Raw genomic sequence first — 15,982 nt, forward strand, 5'->3', positions numbered from 1 at the left:
TGGGTATTTCAAAAAAGTTATAGTAAAACTTCTAGTCGCTTTGATACGACCCAGAGAGTTGATAACCGCTCGTACTCTGAAGTATCTTCACATTCTGTAAAAACTAAATGTCTTCAATCAATAGGAAGAGAGCAGTTGCATCTTTTTGCGGATGACCATGACCTGGATGACTGAGAATATACACAAACATAGTTTTACGTTTTAATGTTGTTGACAGCTTTCCCGTGTTTTCATACTGTAAATCCAGGAATTAACTAATTGTCAGTGTGTTCTTTGGGTGCCTTTCAATTCCCCCAGGTTTTAGCGTTATCCAAAGGAATTGAGAAAGAATGTTTATTTGCCAACAACAGCGAATATATGTCTCTCATGACACAATTACCCTCCACCTTTTCCCTCCCCCCTGTCTTTGGGACTTTTCATAGTTCTAATAACTCACCGCCCCCGCTATTCTGGATAGATTAATAAACTTTTCAGTGCTGCCACAGAGGAGAAAAGAAACCTTTGCTCTGTTTAATGACAACTGTAAAGTGGAGGCAATCATTGGATGCCTCCCGTGACATTTCCCCGGTTCCTGTTCGCTCCACTTATCTCAGACAAATGGCCGTGCCAGGCCGCTATCGAGATGAAGCGTTTTCCCCGAGTCATTACGTCTGTCACTGGGGCCATTTCCATATTGAAAAATCTGAAACAATAAATGATACCCAGGCCTTTAATAACTGCGAGGGAATCATATTTGGAAAATTGCATTGAAGTAATAACCTTTTCTCCCTGTAATTAGATGACAGAGGGGTCCTGGTTTTAATTAAGTCAGCAATTTATAGTTGGACGGCCATACCTCGGTGTGCTGATTAGTATAGGAGGGATCACAGAACAGCGTTGCTTCAATTTGAGAAGATTTGATCTAGTAATTACTGCGTTATATTGTTATATGGCAAAGGCCCCCAACTGGAGGCTGTGTAGATGCTCTTCTCTGTCAAGCATGGCCCCTTGCCGTCATTATTCTCGCTGGAAATACGGGCCGAGCAAGTGTTTGTCTGAATAGGTCTTCAAAGGAGGTCATCAACAGCAGACATAATGTTTGAGGAGGCGTATTAAGGTGGAATTGTCATTGTCAGGCCCCGTTTGTCAAGAGGTGTGTGTGAGGAGGCATCATTTTATGCCACATCTTAATTGATTCCCCTGGTCAGTGTTATTACGCTAACATTTGCACGAGGAGCCAGAACAGTTAAGGGTGCTGTTTTAGTGCCGTGTTAATAAACGTGGCCATTTACTGTGAATTTATGTCCTGACAGGTCGTAATGGAGACTATGAAAAGAAGATTAGCTGGAGCTGTTATGGTGGACTGTCTGAGGATAGCCATGACAAGACTGCAGGGACCAGCGCTTGTTGTGTGAGCTGGCAGCCTCTGGCGTTCCGCTGCCGTGATTGACATTAATGGTGCAGTTTTAAGAAAGATTTGTAAAACTGTGCTGTATCTTTTGGGAATATGACATTTAGCACATTGTACGGACGTGCATCTATAACAACGGTACACAAGCAAACCCCCCTTGACACATCATTAGTGACATCAAACAGATGCTTGTGATCTGTGTCGCTAATTTCATTTGCTTGTCCGGCTAACCATAATAATGTGTGGGAGAATCCCATGCAATGGAAAAGGTACAGAATTCTACTGCTTACTTTTTGCTAGAATTGACTTCCTCTTAAGAATTGTGGCTCATCGTCCTCCGAGCCACCTCTTGAGTGAGGAGTCATGTTCAGAACACAATGACGAAATGTGTTTGTAAAAGCTTACACCTGTTCGTGATCAGAGTGGAAGAGCACGGAGAACCCCGCAGGATGTCACCCAATCTGAAATGCAAATCCCACAAGGCTATTGGAAGAATGAGGTTAATTAATCCCAGAGGACACGTCAGTGAGCGAAGGGGCTCGTCAGCCCCCGAGATCTTCTCCCCATAAAGGTCACACTTTACAATAGGAATAACGCATGTGAACTTCTCATCTCTCCCCTCCAAACATCAAATTCGATCTCTTCCTACAATCAGTGGGACTACGTTGCCGGAGAACAAGCCCGGGGGGCACGCTTGGGCATGAAGTGCTAATACTAAACGGCGTACCCAGGCTCTGAATCAGCAATAGATCCTTTGACAAACTTCCCTCAGAGACAACGCCGTCTGGTGCTAAATGTCCGCTGCTGGCTTAATCGTCATTTGTGTTATGATGCTAGAAGGTAAGGGCTGTCTTCAGGCGTTGGGTGTCGTCATTGTGGCCTTTGATTTATGGCTCATCATTTGGGTGACATTTCCCTCTTCAGTTGGAATTCATTCTTTTTCTTACCCCACTTTACATGTAATAGTCATTCCCACATTGTCTATGTAGACCTGAGATAGAATTGAATACAGTGAAACAGATGAACCCTGAGGTTGTACAATTCTGCATTATTTGACCGAACCATACCAGAAAATACAGAGGGAGAACTCGAGATGGCAGCAAATCTTTTTTGTTGTCTCCTAGAAAGATGCCCATCATTTGTGTGCTACTTGTGATGTGCAATAGCTGTGCTTCGGACTGATGGATCATAATGTAGGCAGAGGTTAATGTTTGGTTTGTTAAAAAAATGTGCTTGTAATGCTACCAGTTCATTATAGGACATGCGACCGCCATCATTGTTCGATATTTGATTGATACTACACTACAACGTGACTAAAGTTCAGTGTCAAATCTTACAAGCACCCTCGCATTGTTTCTGTGTACCTTCTGATGTGATTCTTCTGTCTTCCATCCCATAGACATGGCGCTGAGGAGGTTTTGGCTGCCGCACAAGTGTCTCCCACGGGTTGCCGCACAGCTCCTGTCCCCCCTCTCACTCTGCAGCTGGAGCTAGCAGGGCCAGATGCTACATGGTTGCACCACCCTCTGTCCCCCCTTCCCTCTTCCAGGAGGATGGTGCCCAGAGAGGAGGATGACAAACGCCTCTGCCTCCTCTTATTGACGGATTTGGACGACCTGACTCCAGCCCCGCTCTGTTCCAACCACCAGCACAAGATGTTGACTTAATGGAAATGGGGCTTGGCTGTTGATGAGCCCATATGTGTTTGTATTGGGGGGGAAATATGGCGGGGCAAACGTGTGTATCATTGTGTACCTTGTGCGCTAAACAGCATTGTGAATGTGTTTGTGTCTGTCTTCACACAGCCCAGACTGCCTACATCCATCATGCCGTGGCGCTCTGGCAGAGACTGGGACTCAGACAGCTTCACTAACACACGGTCAGTTAAATTGCCTGTTAAATTGTCTCGGCCTTTCGCTATCTTAGGTGTAGATAAAAACACTGCACTTAAAGGCTGCACTTAATGGCAGAAATTGTCAAGTAAATGCCAGCCTTGCTCCTTGCAAAGAGTGTTATTGCGGTAACATTCCAAAACAAAATATTGCAAATGGTGATGTTTATGACACTTATTGGCTATTTTGAAGCATAACACTAAATTTTATGACATTTGATCGTATTTATACAACATTGTAACTCCTTAAAAAGCTAATATACCCACAGGGCTAATCATTCACATAGTATAGGGCTGATCAAGGCTGAATTCCTCCACAAATTCATCAGCTGTCACTTTCCTCCCTTAATAATTAAAACAACCATTTCAGCCCAACCCGTCTGACATTTCTCCCTATGCAACCAAATGGAAAATTAAGACTCATTCTTTTAACATTACTGGCATAGTTCAGTTAATAGCCAGTCTCCTCCGCCTGTACCTGGAGCAGAACCATTGGAGGTGAGTGATGTAGTTTTAAAGCCAGCATGGTCACTGTTTACAATCTGTCTGAATGATTCCTATATCGTTAAAGGATTTCCACAATTAGTACAGTTAGAAAATGTGTTTAAATGCAACCCCGAAGGCTCTATGACTAACATATTCCTTTATGAGATGATTTTTTTTTTCATACTCCCCCTCCCCCACCCTACATTCTTGTCATAAATTTAGACAAATCCCTAAAAGGCAACATCTGTCTGTATTAAAACACATTTTAAAGACAGTAATGTATTATTAATAGTGAATTTACATTAAGTGTCCTCAAAAGTTAGCTTATTATTCAATATATCATCATCAGTCATGAATCATGTGGCTCTAGCCAGAGGGTAATAACTTCCCACAAATGTTTTTTTTTTAAGAATTATGAGATGTTTCTCACAATTCTCCTATAAGTTCATTAATAAACAAGCCTTCTAATGTGTTTGTGTATTTTTTAAAGCACCAGTAGGCTATATGAGCTGATTTGTTGTTGTTTCTTTCAAACTACGATACATAGGCAACGTAATATGCCTCTTGATTTATTTAGTATGTTAAACAACACAATATTTTCATCTTCCCAGGGTTGTAGGCACATTAAAAAGGTGAGGAAAAACATGAACAGAACTTTAAAGAAAATATAAAACCATTCACCACAAACAAATGATAACGTTATAATTGAAAGCTTAACCATTTATAATTATATTACTCAATAAATGCACACAGCAGGTCATTTATAATTCAAACGTGAAGAGTTATAGAGTAGGTCTGTGATTGACCGCTAGGGGGCAGAAAAGGTCCATAAGTGGCGACCACGGAGCACAGCTTGAAAAATGCTTTTCTTCACCAGTCCTGACGTGGCTTATTTTCAAAAGTATTAGTCCAGACTCTTTACATGTGCTTTGAGTTCCATTTTATGCAATCTCAATTATGTGCGCAAGCACATGTAGGCATTTTATTTTTTAGAATAATTCATTTTCAGCAGAAACACAAGTCAGCCTAAATGGGATATTACAAATCTATATGTCAATTGTTGGGCATTTCAGTGTTATTTTGATTGATATGAGTTTTGCATTATGTTTGTGCATGTTAGTCGACATACATATCTTAAATATAGGTGCACCTTATCATGAAGATATTGGCGTGAGGTGGAGAAGCCAAAGTGCGACCTCCTTGGAGATTGAGCAGGAAGGGAACTTTGCGGGGGTTTCTGGCTAAATGTCTCTCCATCTGCTCAGCCATCTGAAGAAAATCTTAGAACATGTTACAATGCATTTCATCCTGGGGGGAGGGGGGCACTTGTTTCTCATAGCTTGACACCATAGTTTTAATACATAGTGTGACAACAACAATGTACTTGTTCTTTGGCTCACATCAGCACACAAACTTAATTGTTGAATTGTCTAAGTCCTCCTGTACCGACTTATAAAAACGCAAGTTTGCATAATTTGTACAATTTTTAAACTGTTCTGCCTATTCGTATTATGCCATTATTATTGACCGAAAAATTAAAACTATGATTATCCAACTTTTCTCCCAGCACTCGTAAAAGGCTGATGATGTGTTTATGGGTCTTTCTCTTAGGATGAATGCGCAGGAATCACACTAATGCGGGGTGAGCGAGAGGGGGGGGGGCTTCCATGCGTCAACCCCCTCCCCAACAGCTGTCCTCAAATCAATACACGTCAAGGAAATATAAAAACAAACATCTATACACTGCATATGGATCCACCCCCTACACCTAAACATCAATGTGACGTGAAATTGTAAGTGTGGAGTCATTGGTATTGAACTTGAACTCATCACAGCTACACTAAGAAGTTTTAAGGCCCAACCGAAAAGTACAAGTTACCATAAAACAAAACTTGAGACTAAAGTCAAAATATGTCGGAAGAAATGTGGTAAATTTAAGACGTTTTCAGTCATTTAAGCATAAATTGGCATTGTTTACAAAAATCCCATATTGTAATTTCATCGACAGAATTGTTCCAAGAAAACAATCGGAATGTTATCAGCATAAAGTCATACAAATTACGGTAATTAATTAATAAGAGAAGTAGGTTGTAGTGCAGAGAAAGGAATAAAATATAAGTCAGATTTGAACGATAAATAGAAGTATGAATACGATCGTTTAGTTTTACGCGTGGAATCTTAACTTAAAATCATTATAAGCAAAGGCATCATTTTACAAAGGTAGCCAAGGGGACAGAAAAGTCGTAATGTTGCGCAACAAGAATTGAATTTTGGGAGGGGAAATTCGTCATTGTACAAGGTGGAAGTTGTACTTTGTTTTTGTAATATTACCACTTTTTTGAGGGGGGTATTGGACGGTTTTACCACGATAAGGTCGCCTATTAAGATGCACGTTAAGACGAGTATGTATATAATAAAACGTGCATCCTTATTGGATATTTACATATGTACTAATGCTTGGTTTTTGCATTGGAGGGGGGGGGGTCCTCTTTCTGCATCAGCACATGCAGGAGAGAAACACTGCATCTGTTGGCTCCATGCAATGTTAGTCTTAATTACTGGCCTTCATGTTCTCCGTGGCCCTCAACCGTCTTTAATTAAAACCTTGATTAGGGGGGAGGAGGTCCCGGGCAAGACTATTACCAGATGGGTTTCCAGCAATCATAATAAAGACTTTATCGCTGATGCTGACTGCCTGTGTGCGCCATATCAAAGCACAGTGTTAAAAAAAGGAGGCTGTTAATTATCACAGTAATTACTTGTCTAATTAAGGTTCGTTTGTGATTAGATTTAGAAGTATATACAGTCAGTTTCTATAGGCTTAACACTGTATAGACTGCGAGTGTGCACAGCAGGGCGCAGATCAATAGTGATGCAATGACCCGGAAATGTATCTTCTCAAGAGAAGTACTGATAATATAAGGACATTGCTGTGCTACATCGTGTTCCAAAACATACATTTCCCTTCTCGCCCTTTTGTGTCTGTGGGATTTGATGTTTTCCTCAAAGACACGTTCCTCTTTTTTTTTCTTTTTAAAGAGGTCAAACTTATGTCACATTTTAATGACTACAGTGTCACAGCCTCTGTGGCTCTTATTTATTTAGACACACACAACAAGCCGTATAGTGCAAAGCAATAATGCATCTTGACGCATTCTGTAGAATTGCATATTAGTGAGTTAGGATTGGCCACATAATGAATATTAATGTTGCCAAATAAGACTGGGAGACACTCTCTGCGCACACTCGCTTTTATTATATTCAAGACATAGAAACTTGCAACCAACAATCAGTTCAATTATCCTCAAAATATTTACTTCACCATAGGCTTTGTCATCCAAAGAGAGAGGGAGTGGGATAGAAAGGGGGGAGGGAGAGGAGGAAGAAGTGATTTCTTGCTGCACTATGTGCGTCCATTTTCCACACGGTTTGTCGTCGTTATTGCCTGATTTAGTGTGTGTTGCTTTTACGCATCCCGGGTTTTTCCTCTGCGTGTACAGCGGCGCTGCATCCATTTATACGTATCACACAGATGTGCGCTCACTGTCACATTCGCTGTTTTTTTTGTGCTTGGAGCCATGTGCTCCTTTTAACACTGCTTTTTTTTACCTTTTACGCACGCAAGTGATATCTGGTTGTACCGGTTTACCGTAACATCACTTATATTCCTCTTTTTTTGACTATGCCCTAAAATATACCTCTTGGTTGTTGTTTTCCCCCAGTAGCATCCTTTCTTTATTGTAGTTTTACTGACAAAAAGGAATGGCCTGCCTAATATGTCATTTTTTGTGCACTTTTACGCATGCAAATTACGTTGTATTGTTCTTCTATTCTCATTAGTTTTCGCTGTTTTTGCACGTCTGTTTGTCCTGACACACTATTTAAACGTCCATCTATTATTCTGTTTGTTGCAGTCTTATATGCACAAAAATTTACTATTATTAAACACATAGCTCATTTAGCAAATTTTCCTCCCATTTTGTTGCAATATTATGCTTTAAAATGCGAGTTCATAACCACATACAGTATATTATCTATTCACCTCAGTGCTTACTGGTACTATAAACATCTACTGTATCACATCCTCCTGTGTTTTGCAGTTTTGTGCGTGCCGATGGTGTGACACAGTGCATCCTCTGGGAGGTGGTCCTCTGCAGCAGGTGTTGTTCCAGTCTCTCCGACCCTGCAAGCACTGTAAAGTGCCCAAGACCAGGTGAGGCATGGCATTAGTGAAATGATGACTGTTTTTACGTGCTTATCTCGCTGCCTCCAATCAGAAACAGTGTCGAGTGAGAGCTTTACAAATGCCATCTGGTCACCTGTCACTCGCTGTGCCTGTTGAATCGTGTGGAAATGAACAACCATGCCTCTTATTTAATCATAATGTTCATCATAGTGTGCAATAGCTATTAGTGTATAGGGGCTACGCTCACGGTGTAGGATTTAGCCTTAATGGGCTATCAAATTATATTTGCAAGTTCTCATACTTCTATATAGATACACACACACACGCGGTTGCGCGCATATATAAAGTAGATAAATTAAATGTTGTTTTGTTTGGAGCTCAAACCGTGCCTGGTGGATCCTGTATCAGGACCACAACTACCATACCGTGTGTTGGCTATATCACACACCATGAATTACACACAAGAATGCACAACCTCAGCTTTATTCACTAAAGTCATCCAGCTTCGAGTAATAGGGGAAGCCCTCTCCATGCACAGCCAACTCTCTATATAAAGCTTCTGACAGGTGGCTTACACTTGGCAAAGGGGTCAAAACTTTAGGCACACCGACGTTATGAAATCCAATACATTCGGATTTGTTTTTATTATTAGGCACCCAACATTAGGTCGAATATGTGTTTGACTCCACATCCACATTGTATAGATACACACTCAAGTGTGTCGGTGCTGGGCACAGGCCAACGCCCTTTAGCTGACGCGTAATTTACCTCGCCGTGCGTAATTAAGCAGAGCCTGTAACGCTTTTATTTTGAAAGGCTCAATACGCTTCCATTAAACGTTATTAAAGCGCGGGGAGTGACGAGCTCTCATTTGTCTTGTCAGGACATCTGACAAGCTCGTTAGCTCCCATTTTCCCCTGTCAGCTCACGGCGCGACACGGACACTGACTTCAGCCACTCGTGGGGCCACCGAGAGTGACAAATGTAGCCCACGAATGAAAAAAAAACACATCACAATTACATGTAAGCATACATGGCAGGTGTCAATCATTTTTGTTTATTTTTAATGCAGAACTGTCAGTCTTTAATGAATATAATTTACAGGGTCAAATATTTGCGCCATAATATCAACTTGCATGGACTGATCCTGGCCGAGAATTACATGGGAAATATATATTATTTGGTTTAAAAAAATGAGGAGTGGGGAGGGGCGGTGACACTTAATGGCATGGCATCTTTCCGCTCGCTGCACTTTCAGATGCAATCGTAGATCGAAGTCAGCCTTGTCACGTTGAGCCAAAGTGAATTCCTAACATCCAGGACGTGGCTGTCTACTCCGGACAAATTGCATCCAATCACCCCGGGGGAATTCGGCTAATGTCTCCATCCAGGGCCGGGGGAGCATGGAGGGGAAAACAAATCAAACCACACTGCAGAGCGTGGAGGGGCTTATTAAAACATTTCACACACAGAGGTGAAAGATAGTGGGTGTGTGTGGAAGTACACGCTCTGTGCTCTGTCTTAAGTTGAATGTATCAGTTATTTGAGTGGCAGGCAGCAGGCGTCAGAAACCTTAGGGTCACAACACGTGGTTTTTATATTTCATATTCGGCTGTAGTCATTTTTTTTTGGGGGGGGGGACATGGGATCCTACATGGGACCTTAAACATAAATGTGTGTGAGTTCGATCATTACATAACTTGTTGAAAAGTTGATGAGCCAAGTCAGTCAAGAACCAAATCTCGCCACGGTCCAAAGTTCTTCTTCGTGCACGCGCGTTAGGTGGTCACCATGGAGACGTGGATGTACTGTTGTAAAATACTAACCTGAAGGTCCATTTCCCATAAAACAATCAGGGTCGTTTTAGGGAGGGGATGGTGCTGCGTGATGACGGCAGTGGACAGATTTGCGTTCACGCCTGATCAGCTCATGGAGAGCAGTGTGGGTAAAGGGGGGGGGGTGCAGGGAAAGGCAGCACCTGGCCTCCACCGCTGCAGCTCGTCTTCTGTTTATTGACAGGCTGATAAGCAAAAGAGTGGGGGCTGCCCGTGCCGTTTCCAGCTCGGATGTCGAGCACCCTGCTGCGTTGCACGGTACCGCCGGCTCCTAATGCTCGTTCCTGGACCAGGCTGGGCGATTGCATACGGCAAGACCAGACCTGACTGGTGGGTAGTGCGTGCGCAACGCCCCCACCTCGACGTCCCTCTCCTCTTCCTGGGAGACGGCCGGTCATCGCGGTTGTCCATTTACACGCCGCCTTGTTCAAATTGACACAAAACATGTCAGCTTGTGAAAGAGCCTTTTAGCCCTCCTTGCTAAAAGCCAGAGCCCCATTATAGCACAGTTTATGGAGCTACCACACTAAAAGGGAAAAATACCTGACTCACCTTTAATTCTTGTTTTATGATTTTTGTTTTCACCAATAGAGCTCTAACTCAGCACCTGTACTGTCCTCACCTGTTGCCCACTGAGCATGTGCAGATAGATAAATATATAGATTGTTTTTAATCTATTAAAGGTTAAGTGCTACCCCTGCAAGTTTTCTTGGTAGCAGTTAGTGTGAGAATGACACTGCCCAAGGCGTTAGATGGGGTACCACACTAGGGTAGGGTCACTGCGGGTTGCAATAGTGCTAGCCACAGGTGATCGGCTTTTGTGTTTGGCATTGAAACGGATTTATCTGCATATGCCGATCACAATGTTTACGGAAAACGGACGATACTGAACCGTGGCCAATGAATTGGAGTATCCCTACAACGAACCCCAATTTTATCAGAATTCAACAAAAATAGTGTCAGTCATTTGTACAGTTAAAATGATCGCTTGTGCTGTCATACCTTATTTATTAAAAATGTAAAGTGTTTATGAAACAAAAACACATATTAATTTTTAATTTTTGCTGTGTTAATATTGGAAGATTGACATTTTTACCCATATTTCCCATATCAATCAATTCTGCTAGCTGAGCTTGCCAAGCTCAGCGTTGTTCTAATGCTGCGTTGATGTAATCCACACTGCTTCTGTATTCCAATAACAACTTACGATCATATATTAACTTGTGTTCGCCTCATGCGAGTTTTGAGACCAGATTGTAACAAGTTCACTCTCGTAGTTGGACCAACAACTCTCAAATGCTGCTTCATTTTCACGTCTCCTCGCTGCTATTCACTGCTCCTCACCTTGCCCTCCCAACTACAATGCAAATCAGCTGATGCTAAACAAGCCCAAACACAATGACAGCCAATCAATGTCCATTTGCAGGTGTGACTGATCATTGCTTTCCACCTCCGACAAATCAATCGTAGGAAGCCCAATGCATACAATCTATTTTTTTAATAAAATGGCAACTTGCGTAAAAACTATGGAGATTGATTAAAAAACATACATTAAATATGACTTCAATTAATTAATTGCAATTAATGCACTAATTTGACACCCCTAATTTGAATATTTAAGTTGCACATTACTATAAGTTGTAGGACCACCTCAACTATGAAACTAGTGAATACAGAAAATGTGGTAGTTTTTGTGAATTTTGAATAGACTGAAAATAATACTTCACTGTATTTTAAGTTGCAAGTATAGACAACAACAATATTATGGATAGATAACATAATAAGTACCGCATCAATACCACAAGAACCAAAGCAGATGTCATTTAAAGGGGACTTATTATGCTTTTCCCACTTTTCTGACCTATAAATGTAGTTCGAATGTTGTATTCTCATGTTAAACCATGCCAAACTTTCAATTAATGAGGTTTGGGCATTTGGAAGTGAGCCCTGAAAAAAGTATGGGATGGCTCAAAACGCTTGGTTTTCAGAGGGCGTTGCAAAACTGTTCCTTTGTGATGTCACAGAGGAGCAGACTTCCTTCTGGGCGTGGCTGTCGGCCAGATACACACTCTGCCCTCCCCTAAGCTCTACTTCTGTGTTTATGTTGCTGGCATGTCTCATAAAAAGTGTTTGGTGTAAGGGAAAGACACTTTTGTTTACAATTCCTAAAGACGCCATCATAGGAGTTCCCTACACATTGGTAGTCCCGCAAAAAATGTTACAGATGCTGTAGCAAACCTAACGCTAAAATGCTAAAGCTACTTACCATCTTAAAGTACGTCTTAAAGTAACCTCTTTTCTTGGGAAACTTCGGACTGTCTAGTCTCTATTTCGAGATCGGACTGGGGTTCCAACACATATGGCTGCAGGTTAACAACAGAGATTTTAAAAAGATTAATCGCCATTTATTATCAACTGCTATATTGTTTAGCAACTCCCATGAAGTTGGGTTCGAAGCTTGTGGCACAAACCGTAAGTCCTTATAGGCACTTGGACAGGCAGTTTTCGCAGGAAACACAAAATCTAGAGCTATTTAGGGAATTTGACTGCTATAGTACTTGTAAAGTATGAGTGATTCCTTTGGGGTCAGATTGAAACGTACGCCATAATTGTTATCTGCAGTTTATTGTCCAGTCAGTAAGAATAATTGTCTCACTTTCACACACTTACAGGGCATTAGACAGACTGTGTATAAGAAATCTTTTTGTAAACATATTGGTGACTTGCCTAGAAACAGAAGGATAGGGAATATGCTTTCAGAGGTACTTAATTCATTTGGACCCTGCATGTTCGTATACTCTATAGTGCTTCTGGTTATTACATTTGTATTGAAAACATAGTAATAAATAATTCATATAATCCAATAGTGTCCATATAATGTAAATACATTTTTTTTCATTTCCAAACAGAAAAGTGAATATTTGAGCGTCTAATCACAAAACACACTGTATTGTCCTAGAAGAGTGCACCGTCCTTAAAGGGACGCACCCACCGTCCAAGCTACCTTGTGGCGCACTTCCCCATTCTCTGAGCCCAGCCGCCCGGCTAAGGTGTGACGTGGACGCGCCGCAGCAACCAATCACAGAGGAGCTTGGCCTGATGCTGACGGGAGAAAGTTGCTGGTAAGAAGAGCACTTTTTCCCTCCCTTACCTCGCCACTCACTCTCATTGACATTACCACTCAGCCACGGATCTAAAGCCTGGGCACACTTGTTTCTATATCGGAGGTCCACGAGTTTCCACGGGGGGAGACAAACAAAGGAGAGTCGGAAGAAGAAAAAGAGACTTTACACGCAGAACAGGATACCGACCGGAACAGTCAGCTGCTTCTCATCCGGTGAGTTTGAAGTATTTTTTTTTTAACTTTTGAACCTGAATTCACAATATTTGACTAGGCTATTTAACGCTGAAAATGCGATTCCTGTTGCTCACAGTCAGGCAAACAAAGCGAGCTGATTAGGGGTTTTGTTGTCATTTATGGACCACAAAAAGCGTGTAATTAGGTGCATTCACCCAGGAATTAGACGCATGTCAGTCCTTGCACGTGCAGGCCTGAGGGAAACCAATACTTGCTCCAGCCTGTACATTAAACGTGTAATATCTACTATTGTTGTACAGTATTGTGAGTACAGTATGTCCAGACAGTCGTGTGTGTGTGTTAAGGTGAGACTTTGTGAGGTTACATCAGTGTTTCCTCCTGTCACGCGTGGCGGGCCGGTGTTGTGACACCATTAGCCTCACTGTTGATCCCAGCCTGGCTTCAGCCTTTTGCCAGGACAGGGCTTCCATGGAATTACTGCTGTGGGATTATTATGATAATACCACATAAAATACCTTAATAAATACAAATAATAATAATAATATATTGCTGAAACGTTCCACCCTGTGTGCCTTATCAAAATAAACGAGATGAATTGAATGTGCATGGCTATGTAATCTAATTGGCAGGTGATTTTTGTCTAATATGGTTGCTAAAATCTAATTACACATTGTTAACAAGCAGATGTCCTCATGAAAGCTCTTTAGAATTCACAAATCTAACAATGCCGTGATTGACAAGTCAGTTTATCAAACATACACATTTCAAATTGACATTTTTCCGGAGATCTAATTTATTACAAAATGTAACATTTCTTATTTATTTATAATTATAATGCATAAAAAAATAACTACTGACTAAATAACAATAAACACATTTCACAGCAACAATAATAGTAATTATAATAATATACGTAATGAAATTCGATTAAATACTATTGCATATAAATATATCTTATATAATTTAGAATGATCTCATATGCCCCATTTCAATTTAGATACATTTACAGCTTCAGTTTTCCGAACAATTATATTTGCAGTAATTGTACACATTTATACCTTAGGCCAAATAGTACACTGGGCCAAAAAACAATGTCACTGTTTTCTGTTTTTCCTTTCTTTTTTTGTGTGTGTATTTAAAAAGTTTCCAGTGGACGCACAAAAAACTGACATCGCCAATGGGGGGAAAATAGCGCCCAGATTAGGCTTTCTTTTCAAGGGTTTGTGACATTAGTTGCTGCTAATCCGAATTGGGCTAATTGCTTTCCCAACATCAGCCCATATACACCCCCACCCCCTATCCTCCTGCTCGCTATTTGTTGCCCACCAACTTACCGTAGTGCATGTAGGAAATATTATGCTCCAACTGTGCTGAGCAGGCGGAGGGCCTATTGGCATGCAAGGTTTCTGGAGAGAGACAGAAAGGAGAGAAGGAGAGAGAGAGAAGACAAGGTTTTGGCCATCGGGGCGGATTTACAGCTTAACCAAGAGAAATCAATAACATGAGGTATTGTTTCCAAAGAAAACTACTTGACACACTCATCTGGCATTGTGTGTGTCTTTGTCGGGGAGGAAGGTTAATAGAGGGGTGAGTTTTTGACAGCTGCAGCCTGTGTGACCACTGAGCCGCAATAACACTTTGCATTGCAAAGGCAGACTGCTATTATTGTTTTTTTGGACGAGGGTTGACATCACAAGATGAAATGCAATGGCAAGTATACGCTCACTGGACTCTTTATTAGGTGCACTCGAATCACATCCTGAATAGCACAAAATTTCCCCTTTTAATGTTCAATTTCTATTGGTATTCATTTCAGCAATAACACAACAAGTGTAATGCAGACTGTTTAGTTGTTTACAATACTTTGCACATATTGCAATAATAACGGAATTGTACCTGACAATCAAATGTGTTTTTTTTAAACATTGAATCATGACTATATGACATATACACCATGCACTGCAAACTGCAATCACAATAATAAACATATCAACTACATATAGTTCCTTATGATTTTAAATTAAAAAATAATAAATTCATTGCAAATTTCCCCACTGAGGGACGAATAAAGGCATGTCTTATAATCTGAACGTGAGCTCAGTCAGATATGAACTATTTTTCTACATTGTGTTGCTACACCTGATCCACGTCACTCGAGAAAAATATTTTTCACGTGACAATTTCAGTTTTGCATTGAAATGTGGTGTAATAAGAGTGTTTACACTAACCAACACGAGAGTACTTCATGACCCTAAGTCAGGGAGGGAGGGGGGTGTTTGTGGTCTAATGTATGTCTAATAATGAGCATGTGTGAAGGGGTGGGGTGCTGTAAGCTGCGTGGGTCTACCATAGACTTGATCCACCAGCACCAAGTGAGGAGAAACACGGTAGCAAAGGGAAAGAAAGCACCATGAATGTGCTCGTTTAGTTTACGGCTTGTTTGATGAAGGAGAATTGGCCAAAGTGTTGTTCCTCGCCGCGGGACCCTCAGTGACAGTTTTGAGCAGCTCCTCTCAGCTCATTATCTCGCCGGCCCACTGAGGGCCCCCATTCAAGTAAAAGCCAGACCCTCTCGCTCTCTTTCTGTCTCTCTCTCTCCCTGGCAGGGTCGTTTGTCTCCTCATTGAAGGCCCAGTCCGGAATGCGATGGTTGTTAGGGAGCCCTCTTTCACCTCCAAAGTGTTTTATTGATGAGCTCTGACTTCTCCCACTTTTTCACATGTCAAAGAAGTCAAGTGTAGGCCTCCATGACTTCATTTCATCATGGAAAGCTCCCATCCCCCCCCCCCCTTGCTTATACTTTGCCCCTTTTACGCCCCCTTCTTTTCCTGCATGCAACTCTTCCTTTTCCTCCCCATCTTTGAGGAGCTGCTAT

General features: G+C 41.5%; 1 protein-coding gene across 7 annotated transcripts in view; it reads left to right on the plus strand.

Moving 5' to 3' along the window:
• The window catches only part of pax6b (paired box 6b), a 33,857-nt gene that overhangs the window by 2,846 nt on the left and 15,029 nt on the right, over positions 1–15,982 (plus strand). For 3 of the 7 annotated variants that reach the window (XM_078795815.1, XM_078795811.1, XM_078795810.1), the window contains exons 1-4: positions 2,811–3,269; positions 7,868–7,980; positions 12,748–12,910; positions 13,016–13,125. The gene's annotated coding sequence lies outside the window, so the exon portion shown is untranslated. Of the gene's footprint in view, positions 1–2,789; positions 3,270–7,867; positions 7,981–12,747; positions 12,911–13,015; positions 13,126–15,982 lie in introns of those variants that run through there. The other 4 variants (XM_078795809.1, XM_078795816.1, XM_078795813.1 and 1 more) reach the window with 4 other exon arrangements.

The sequence above is a fragment of the Doryrhamphus excisus genome, linkage group LG13 (assembly GCF_037039965.1).
Source record: "Doryrhamphus excisus strain RoL-2023G ecotype Guam linkage group LG13, RoL_Dexc_Guam_v1.1, whole genome shotgun sequence".
Classification (NCBI taxonomy): domain Eukaryota; kingdom Metazoa; phylum Chordata; class Actinopteri; order Syngnathiformes; family Syngnathidae; genus Doryrhamphus; species Doryrhamphus excisus.